The 11,562-nt window shown below is 41.7% G+C and overlaps 1 pseudogene; it reads right to left on the minus strand.

The window, feature by feature from the left end:
- The window catches only part of LOC112077699 (dual specificity mitogen-activated protein kinase kinase 6-like), a 19,028-nt pseudogene extending 12,297 nt beyond the window's left edge, over window positions 1-6,731 (minus strand).
- Between the last annotated feature and the right edge of the window lie 4,831 nt (window positions 6,732-11,562).

Raw genomic sequence — 11,562 nt, forward strand, 5'->3', positions numbered from 1 at the left:
GATCTCAATCAAGTAAAGGTCTGAATACTTATGTAAATAAGGTATTTCTTTTGTTAATAACATTTGCAATATTTCTAAAAACTTGTTTTCGATTGTCATTTATAAAAATAATGAATTGAATCCATTTTTAAATAAGGTCTGAATACTTTACGAATTTATCTGTATAACGCGATGACCGGTTCAAATGCATTTACGTCGACTGGTATTTCACCAATGAATAGGCTAAAAAGTATTATTTTGCAATGGATTTTTTATTTGGTCCTCGGACAGCTAAAATTTTTTTGGCTTTTAATTTTTTTTTCCCAAAAGCCGTCTATTACCGCTAACAGAAACCCTGGTGCCTATGAACATGCCGAGAAGGTGTCAGAGCTCACCCACCTCTCTCTCTCCCCCCATTTCCTACTCACACCGCCATGTAGGGCTTGCAGCCGGCGTCCATGGTCTGGCCACAGAGTCCCCAGGTGGCCGCTGATGCCAAAGTCCACCATCTTCACCTGGCCCTGTGTGTTGATCAGCACGTTGGACGGTTTCACATCTGCACAAAGGTCAGATTTTAAAACAATTAAGAATATTTTTCATAATAAGGAATAGTTTAGTCCCAACAAACTGTGGTGAAGGTAAAAAAAAAAATACAAATAAAATAAAGGACCATTTCAGATCAACATGGGTAAAGGAGGTGGTCGAGTGATGAGTAACTGTGCCCAAGACATGAAGACTTGTGTTAATTTTGGGGAGCTATGTTTGCCTTGGTTTTAGCTCAGCAGGCTAACAAAATCGTATCCTTCATTTACCTCGGTGTATCACTGAAAGTTTGTTATGCAGATGCTCCAAAGCCTTGACGATCTGGAGAGAGAGAAAGAAGCAGTTACACACACTGCATTTTAATGACATCATTCCAGATAACCTGAGGGAATGTGTGACTGTTCCTTATACAGCATCACAACAAGCTGGTGTGGACACTTTTTACAGATGACAATATAATCATATCAACAGGACAGTGTACTTCTGTATTATGCATGTTTTTCTGTTCTGTTCTCTGGCATCAGTGTTTTTCATCAGGATTATTCAGAAATTAAAACAAATACATCATCTGCACAGAGTTCAGTGTGACGTTATACTGTACCTATAAGCATTACTCAGTAACCCTGAAGGGTTGTGCTCATTAGGCACCAACAGAATAAAAACTGAAACAGGGAGGGACTACCTGGACCAATAGAAACTCATTTGTTTTCCATTGCAAATAATTTTTAAAATGATCTCCATTGCGTGCCCTGATGAACACGACCCAGGTTCCACTCACCGCTACAGTATCTTCGCCAGGATGTCTTCAGGGATGGTCATGCCTTTATCTATCACCTGCTTGTAGAACTTATCCAGAGACGTGTCCATCAGCTCCATGCAGATCCACACGTCACCCTGGCAACGCAGAGACAACACCTATTACTATAGAACTACCTCTTTAAATACTCAGCTGTTTGTTTCTCTCTTCTGGCATCAGTGGTTTCTTTCATCAGGATTATTCAGAAATTAAAACAAAATACATCATCTGCACAGAGGTCAGTGTGGTCACACACAAAAACACACAAAGAAAAGCAAATAAGTCCTTCCATGACTGATACAGAGGAGACTACTTTTAATCGTAGTTTGAAAACCCAACTGAATTGAAAATGTATTTGACGCAGAAAGAAGTGGCCAAGTGCTGGTCCCCCCCCCATCTCGTTAGTCAGCACGTGTTACACCTGTACTGGTCCCCCCCCATCTCGTTTAGTCCACGTGTACACCTGTGCTGGTTCACCATCTCGTTAGTCAGCATGTGTTACACCTGTGCTGGTTCCCCCATCATTCTAGAATAAACATCCTTTATCTGGTCTTCCCTGATTTAGTTTTGTTGCACCTTTTTTGGTTTGCTTCCTGTCAAGTTTGGTGATTTTGTTTCGTCCTCTTGGGCAAATATAGTGTGTCTCATGGTGGGTGTCATTTAGGTGCCAGTTGTTGGTGCTAGTCAACTTTCAGTGGACACCCCCCATGAGAGTCCTTCAGAACCCCTCCTAAAACCCCACCCGTTTCCTTTGGTTGTTCTCAGTGACTCTTGGTTCCCTTTCGGTTTGAGGGAAAATTTTTGGTTTTCTTGCTGAGGAACGTAACAACCTGTTAAGTCTTTTCCAACCAGTTGATGAAGGGAATGAGACAAGGACAGTTTTTTTTACCAATTAAAATGAAGTCCAGATAACTCCATCTTAATTTGACAAACTAAGACGAATGTGACGGTGTTCCATCTATTGCTGTTTACACAAGTAACCCAATTCAGATTTGGCCAATAATTGGTATTTTGAACAAATCAGAACTTTTGCAAATAAATGGGAGATGTTTGACATTGGTCAATACAAATTTAGAGTCGATAATTAATGGTTCGTGATCTGGCTGGCATGCCGTGGGCCATCTCAGATAGTGAGCAACTCCAGGTCCTGTGGCTATGCCTAAGTAACCGTAATGCTTTGTTGCGGGAGAATCTGATGAAACAGTGTCCAGGCGGTTGCATTAAAGGCAGAAAAGCTCTCACTTGAAGTCTTGCAGTCCTAATAACATGTATGTTCTGTTAGCAAATGTGTAAGGAAGTGAGCCAGTCAAGAATTGGTGTGCGCCTTTGCAAAATCGAAAGATTTTGGAGAGCTTCGAAAGACCACGAGCACATGTGCTATAAACATCAGATGTATTGTGTGTGATATATAAGAGTATGCTTGACACCTCCAAAACATAGCATTACTGAAAAGCAGGAAGTCATAAGTGGTCATCCTTAGATGAAGGATAGAGTCAAAGAGCTTACGTGAATTCATATGTTGATCTACTATTTCAGCTTTTTGAGTGAACCCTCTTTGGGCTGGAAAAATGGTGTGTTATTCGTGAATAGGCACTCACACCTAAAAAAAAAAAACCCCCCGTGTTGAAGAGTTCATTCCACGGTCCTCATTTGTTTGCGGAAGCCGCAGAAGGTCCCTATTTTGAAATCGACACAGCAGTGTGCGTCTGCGATTCTAACAAAGAGTGGGATTCGTACAAATAGGGAACTGAGTACATTTGATGTTGAGGAACAGTGATTTAACTATGGGTAGTGTCGTGGTGGTGTACAATCTGACCACGAACTCATCAATCACTCAGAAGGTAGCGGAAACGGCCTCGATGGCAGGCATGACGGATCGCACGGAATGGGAGTACTGGAACACGTCACCTCCAAGGAGAAGAGGTATAAGCTAATGTTATATTTACTTTATAGTCACAATGAGTAGAAGAGTACACAAAGTACTCATCATTGTATCCTAAGATTAAAGTGTGAGGTGTAAAAGTAAGGGAAGAAGGGAAATAAGTAATATTAGTTCACTCATGGAGCTCCAAGGCATATCATAATCCATTTTGATTGAACATGCATCTTTCGCTCGCAGGGTAATGTATAATGAGTATAGTCTATAGCATTGGGTACTGAGCGATCCATCGCATAGGGACAGGAACTGTCCTGTCATTCCGACCGCATATTTATGTGATCATCCTTAGCTTTGTTGGCTTGTTAAACAGACGTGAGCTGGTGGCATTCTAGTGTTGTGTTCTACTATGTTGAATTTTCTCTCTGGCCTCGATGTGTTTGCGCTAATTTTACAATGCAAGGTTGATATGATTCCTCATGATGAAAGAACCATTAATATAAACAGAAGACTTAGCATTCTCATCTGCGACGAGATGGTCATTTTGTGTGATGTTCGAGTTCTGGCCGTTCTGTTTTATCACCACACGTACGTCCTCGTCCTCGTTGTACGTTTGGTTGACAATCAAACTTATCAACTGTTATCGAGAAAACATATTTAACTTTATTTCACCTCGGCAGGCGTATCTTCATTTTATTCATGTCATGCAGTTAAGAACAAATGTTCCATGTCATATTTACAATGACGCTACCCGTTTTTTTTGTTATTTGGTCATGGCACCTCAAGTAATAAACGCCAACCATCAGTGTTCTTGGACCTCAAATAAAATTCCGCATTGGGATGTTCGACATACCTCGGCTGCGTTATTGGTCATCCTGATCTCGACTCTCGTGCCTGGACGGAGGCGGCACGAGGTAGACAGTCGTCAACAGTTCCTTGATTTATTGATGAGTACGGTGTGAGAAAGAAGCTCAGCAATGCCAATCTCGAACGGTCGTTTAGGCTTATGTGAATATAACATGCTTCTGAATCGAGTTACGACGCACCAGAGGAGTGTCCTGTAAAAATCTCGATGACGACGGGCCTCTAGCATGAGATGCAGTGCCTTAGACCGCTGTGCCACTCGGGAGCCAAAATGACCGTAGGAGTTGTCAAACACCACCAGTCTGTGTTGGTCAGGAGTGTTTGATGTTGGAAGTAGAGCTGTGTGGCTTGTCTTTAAAATGTGACACGCAACATTATCTAATCAACATCTCAGATATATAAATAAAAATGTACATTTTGACTTTTTGAAAACATATCTAATATTATCAATATATCTAATAAACATCTCTGATAAATGCCATGGAAAGGTATTCAGAACAGTTGATTATTTTCCATATTGTTACGTTACAGCCTTATTCTAAATGTATTCAATAACCCCCCCCCTCAGACCTAGACACAATAACCAGTTTTTGCTTTGTCATTATAGGGTAAGACATTTTTGCAAATGTAAACTGAATACCTTATTTTACATCAAGGGGTCTGAATACTTTCTGAATTCACTGTACAGAAATCTAAAATGTCTGTTTCAGTAGAACGCAACATTTTGAACATTCAGTACAAATGCTTGTAGAGATACAAATATGCTATGTAGAACAAACATGCCTCTGACATGTAGAATAAGGAATTGTTTTGTCTCTATTCATGGCATTTCTATCTGCAACATTCCATAATGTTGGCTCATTTAACATGCACCCTGGAGCTAACTGGAGCACTCCACCCACCTTGACTGCCATGATAAGCCCACTGGGCACATGTCTCATCTTGTCCACCACGCCATACGCTCCTCTACCCAGCTCCCCAATCTGCTCCAAGTCATCTGCCTTCAWAACAAAGTTCTGGCCAGAGGGAGAAACACAGCGGAGAGAGAAAGAGGTCTATCAGCCAATCACATCAAGTTCAACCAATACATGCAAGAGAGAAAACCCAGTCGTGTTCATTAGGACCCATCAGAAAACAAAAATAAATATTTCTTATTGGACAAGTCCAGGTAAACCTGGGTGGTATAGTTCTGGATTTCTGAGTCAGGTAATGACATCACCATTTTGACACCAAAACCATACACTTATCCTTGACTACAGTACAACTCTCTTCAACACACTCCCTGTCTTTTTGTTTAGTTTCTCTCTGGCATCAGTGGTTTGTTTCATCAGGATTATTCAGAAATTAAAACAAAAACATCATCTGCACAGAGGTGATCGTCACGTTTGTCTGAGATGCACAGCGTGAGAAAAGTCTATCAGTCACATCAAAGTCACCCAGTAAATGCATTAGAGAAAACACTACGGTCGTGTTCATTAGGACACGCAACAGAAAACATTTTCAAAAAGCTTAGCAACGCAAAACGAAAGTAAGTGCTTCTTATTGGACAAGTCCAGGGGAGTAAACATTAGTCCAAAGTTACAGAACATGAGTTTCTATTGGACAAATTCAGGTCCGTCCCCATTACGGGTTAAGAAATGTTTTCCAACAGAATCAGCGTAATGAATACACCCCAAGCAGTCCCTCCCTGTTTCAGTCCGTTTTCGTCCGTTTGGTGTCTAATGAACATGACCCAAGTAAAACCACAAAAGGTGATAGAAAGTGAAGTACTACAGCCTGAACACAACGTTCCTCCCTACCTTTTCTCCAATGGTAACAGAGGCTTTGGAATCCAGATCTCGAGGGGGGCTGAGGAGAGAGGATAGGTAGTGGGATTAATACCATGGTCCTTTAAAAATGTGACATCGATATCAAACTTAACACCAACAACTAATGCTCTTTCCCATTGAACATCACACTGTATGACTGTACTTTGACAAGATGCTATGTGAAACCTGGGTGGTAGAGTTTAGGGTGTGAAAGAGGAGATTCGGGTAATGACATCTGCATATGAAACCATAACCTCATCATCTATTACTGTACAGCTACCTCTTCAGTACACTCTCCCTGTTTCTTTTGGTTTTCCTCTTCACCATTATTCAGAAATTAAAACAAACACATCATCTGCACAGAGGTCATCGTCACGTTTGTGACAAACACACAGCAGTGGCTAATTTCCAGGGCATCTTTTTTTGGAGTGGTGCTGCACAGATGAGATCTCACAATATCTGGAGGAGTGTTTAGCCCACCATCTCAGAAAGCACGTTAATATGATGTAGCAATCTTCTGAGATGCACAGCGTGACCACGAAAAAGACAACCTGGAATCCGGCCAACCAATGACAGAGAAGAAGCCTTACGCTGCGGCTGCAGGTGAGGGCTGATCAAAGACCTCTTTGGAGAGCTTGAGCCCTGGGTTCTTCTTCTTCCCTATGAGAGGAGAGGATGGGGAGAGGAGAGATCAGCCTAGTTCTTTAAGAAAACTNAATCTTCTGAGATGCACAGCGTGACCACGAAAAAGACAACCTGGAATCCGGCCAACCAATGACAGAGAAGAAGCCTTACGCTGCGGCTGCAGGTGAGGGCTGATCAAAGACCTCTTTGGAGAGCTTGAGCCCTGGGTTCTTCTTCTTCCCTATGAGAGGAGAGGATGGGGAGAGGAGAGATCAGCCTAGTTCTTTAAGAAAACTCATCTGTACCAAGACCTGTCAATTTTCACTTTCAATAAACCAGAACAGAGAAAGACCCAGTTGAACCTTGTGTTGTGAGAGTGCTTGGTTTTGATTTTCAGTGGGGTAGCTGTTCTGTTTTTGGTGTGGACTTCCGACTTGTACTGTAACGTGTTACTGACTGTACAGTTCCATTTGTTATCTACCCAGAGATTGCTTAACAATAGGAAACAGGTGAATGACTCGCTCATAAATCGGAACGATGACACAGAGAGCGAGAAAGCAGAAACAGATTACCTCACTCATTAACCCTCTGTTTTGTCTAACCCTATTGTTATACAAGCAGCAATTTAACCACTTTGGTTTGTCCGAACCAAAGTCTCAACCATAATCAGAAAAATACTCACTGAACAGTGACTCATGTTAGCTCCTGCAGTAGGTCTGCTGCTGCCTACACAATGGAGACCAGAGACCTCTCCCTGTGTGAAATGCACACTACAGTGCATTCATAAACACTGTTCACAAGCAACAAGTGGGGACTTCTCATCCAGGCTAGGGCAACGGGGCCATGCTGGTGTAAAACAACAACCCCAACTGAAGGAACGTGGGATTCAGACGAGGGCTGCGCCTCAATAGTCTAAACATGGACCCTTTCCTCCTCTCCTCATCTGCACAACATTGGATGAGTGGGAGTGATACAGTAGAAAGACATTTAGGATCTGCTCTCATCCAGGGGCCTGAGGCAGGTTGATTTCTGCCAGCTATTGGCAGGTACATTTGCAGAGGTCCCGTTAAATGCAGAATTCTGTGTTTTCACGCAGACAAAAAATGAAAACGCAAAAGAAAAATCTTGCTGCGTTTTGTAAAATGCTGGTTTAAATGCTTTTTTTGTTGCCGAGACTAAACTCAGATGAGAATTCACGAAACAGGCATTCTATCAGCAGACAGCACTCTGGACTGACTCTGTTTTACTCTTCTCTGGTAAAATGCACGATTAGCTTCAGCCAAAACATCAGGAAATGTAGCTGGTGACCTTCTTTCTATGATAAACAGAAATATGAAGTCATGTATCGTTGTTGCTAAAAAAATATATATATATAGCTTTTTCAATGTAAGCTCATTTACTTGTGTGGCTGATTGCCAAATAGTGTTGCACTTCTATTGTCATCTGATGAATTAAGCCATTTCTGCCGAATGTGTTGCAGTAATGTATTTTCTGTGAAGGTAAACTATATTTTTATGCCGCTGATCACTACTGAAGCAAAATAATATATATATACTTTCAATATAAAACGCAGGTGAAATGGTTTAAAAATGGCAGATTTGATGGTCTGCGTTTTGAAAATGCAGCTTTATGAACTCTAAAGCAACCCTTGCATGTCTTCTGCACCAGCCACCTTGGCAGGTAGCCAATTATAGGTTCTGCTCTCTGTTGGTAGATCTGTGTTGGAAAGAACACGAGGAAAGGATGACACTTGAGACTATTGAGATGCATCCTGGTACATGTGTGTCCTGTACAACAACKGTCATTGACCTGGAGATGATGATATTCCCTCTAACCCAGACAGGCCATTAGGCAAGGAAGGGAAAAAGGAAGCACCTTCACTCAGAGATACAGCACATACTTTTGGCTATGTGGACACCTGCTCATTCCAAAATCATGGGCATTAATATGGAGTTGATGCACCCTTTGCTGCTATGTTACCAAAGCCCCTTATACTACCCACCACTGCGACCTGTATGCTCTAGTTGGCTGGCTCTTGCTACATATTCGTCGCCAGACCCACTGGCTCCAGGTTATCTATAAGTCGATGCTAGGTAAAGCTCCGCCTTATCTCAGCTCACTGGTCACAATAACAACACCCACCCGTAGCACGCACTCCAGCAGGTATATCTCACTGGTCATCCGCAAAGCCAACACCTTCTTTGGCCGCCTTTCCTTCCAGTTCTCTGCTGCCAATGACTGGAACGAATTGCAAAAAAATAAAATAAAATCGCTGGAGACTTATATTTCCCTCACTAACTTTAAAACATCAGCTATCTGAGCAGCTAACCGATCGCTGCAGCTATACATAGCCCATCTGTAAATAGCCCAACTAATCTACCTCATCCCCATATTGTTTTTATTTACTTTTCTGCTCTTTTGCACACCAGTATTTCTACTTGCACATCACCATCTGCTCATCTATCACTCGTTAAATTTGCTAACTTGTAATTACTTCGTTACTATGGCCTATTTATTGCCTTACCTCCTCACGCCATTTGCACACACTGTATATAGACTTTTTTTTCTTCTATTGTGTTATTGACTGTACGCTTGTTTATTCCATGTGTAACACTGTGTTGTTGTTTGTGTCGCACTGCTTTGCTTTATCTTGGCCCGGTCGGAGTTGTAAATGAGAACTTGTTCTCAACTAGCTTACCTGGTTAAATAAAAGGTGAAATTATGTTTATTTATTTTATTTTAAGGCGTTCTACTAGATGTTGGAACATTGCTGCAGGGACTTGCCTCCATTCAGCTAGCCAAAATATCATTAGTGAGGTTGGGCACTGATGTGGGTGATTACGCCTGGCTCGCAGTCGGTGTTCCAATTCATCCCAAAGGCATTCATTGGAGTTGAGGTCAGGGCTCTGTGGAGGCCAGTCAAGTTCTCCACACCGATCAACAAACAATTTTCTGTATGGACCTCGCTTTGTGCACAGGGCATTGTCATGCTAAAACAGGAAACGGCCTTCCCCAAACTGTTGCCACAAAGTTGGAAGCACAAATCGTCTAGAATGTCATTGTATGCTGTAGCATTAAGATTATCCTTCACTGGAACTAAAGGCCGAGCACGAACCATGAAAAACAGCCCCAGACTATCATTCAGTCTCCACCTAACTTTACAGTTGGCACTATGCATTCGGGCAGGTAGCGTTCTCCCGGCATCTGCCAAACCAGATTGTCCATCTGCCAGATGGTAAAGCGTGATTCAACACTCCAGAGAACGCATTTTCACTGCTCCAGAGTCCAATGGCGGCGAGCTTTACACCACTCCAGCTGACGCTTGGCATTGCGTTATGGTGATCTTAGGCTTGTGTGCGGCTGCTTGGCCATGGAAACCATTTCCTGAAGCTCCCGACTAACAGTTATTGTGCTGACGTTCTTCCAGAGGCAGTTTGGAACACGGTAGTGAGTGTTGCAACCCATTTTCAGCACAAGGTCCCGTTCTGTGAGCTTGTGTGGCCTACCACTTCACGGCTGAGTCATTGTTGCACCTAGACATTTCCCACTTCACAATAACAGCACCGAGGTTGACAGAGGCAGCTCTAACAGGGCAGAAATCTGACGAACTGACTTGTTGGAAAGGTGGCATCCTATAACGGTGCCATGTTGAAAGTCACTGATCTCTTCAGTACGGGCCATTTTACTGCATCTCTATGGAGATTGTATGGCTGTGTGCTAAATTTGTATACACTTGTCAGCAACGGGTGTGGCTGAATTAGCCAAATCCACTAAATTGAAGGGGTTTCCACATACTTTTGTATATCGTGTACATTGGCTCAGAGGTAACCAGACACTTAAACACCACTTGCTGTTTAAAGCTTCCATTGGCTCTCTGTACCACGAACAACTGGAAATAAGGCTGCAGAGAGCAGAGACACCATTCATAAAAGGCAATGCAACGTTTTGCAATGTTTCAAGTGAAGCATTTAGGTTGGGTATAGTGTGTTGGCCGGGTAATACAGTGCAGCCTAATCGTGGGTGGATTATCTGCAGTACATACACAGGAGGCTAAATGTTAGCAAATAACCTACATATCCGGATGAAAGCAAGTTCGTATAGACTGGACAGGTAGCATCTCATGCTCTCCTCAGATGAGCGACTGCAGATGTCCAGCTTCCCAGTAAGAAGAGATTAATTGACTTCCCAGTGAAATACAGTGAGGGGAGATTCATTGACTTGTGCTATGCTCACATGCACCCAGCAGAGTAAAAATAGATGTTCATTTCCTCCGTCRAGCTAAAAAAGGAGCATTCAAAACCTTCTTAAAATGACCTAGAACAACAGTATAAAAACAGCCTTTGTCCCAACTRAAGTAGCATGGCAAGAAATTGCCTTTTTCCCTTTCGGTTATTTGAAATGAAATCTCCAAAATATCGCTTTTTTTTTTTAAGCCATAGACAGCTGGTTGCAATTTCAGTTTAATCCACCAGAAAAGACTGAACAAATATTACAACAAATATTGTTAAACTCAAATATACTAATTGATTAAAAAAAAACTAAAAAAACTAAAGGTTAAAAAATTATATAAACAGGATTGGTGGAATTGTTAACAAAAATATGGAAATGTCTGCCATCTTCAAAATTACAACCAACTGATTGCAGCATCACTGCAAAAATGGAGGCGACAAGTGGAAAGGGGAGAAGGTAAGGATACACAAAACGACGCCAGATTCAAAACTGAGTTTATCAAATGAAAATTATAAAACATTTTTGCAACCAATAGCATGTTATATATATACACACACCATACCAGTCAAAAGTTGACACCTACACATTCCACACTTTATTTTCACTATTTTCTACATTGTAGAATAATAGTGAAGACATCAAAACTATGAAATAACACATATGGAATCATGTAGTAAACATTTTTTTTTTTAATATAAAATATATTTTGATTTGTTTGAGATTCTTCAAAGTAGCCACCCTTTGCACACTCTTGGCATTCTGTCAACCAGCTTCATGAGGTAGTCACCTGGAATTCATTTCAAAACACAGGTGTGCCTTGTTAAAAGTTAATTTGTGGAATT

This window comes from Salvelinus sp. IW2-2015, unplaced genomic scaffold (assembly GCF_002910315.2).
Source record: "Salvelinus sp. IW2-2015 unplaced genomic scaffold, ASM291031v2 Un_scaffold4836, whole genome shotgun sequence".
NCBI lineage: Eukaryota > Metazoa > Chordata > Actinopteri > Salmoniformes > Salmonidae > Salvelinus > Salvelinus sp. IW2-2015.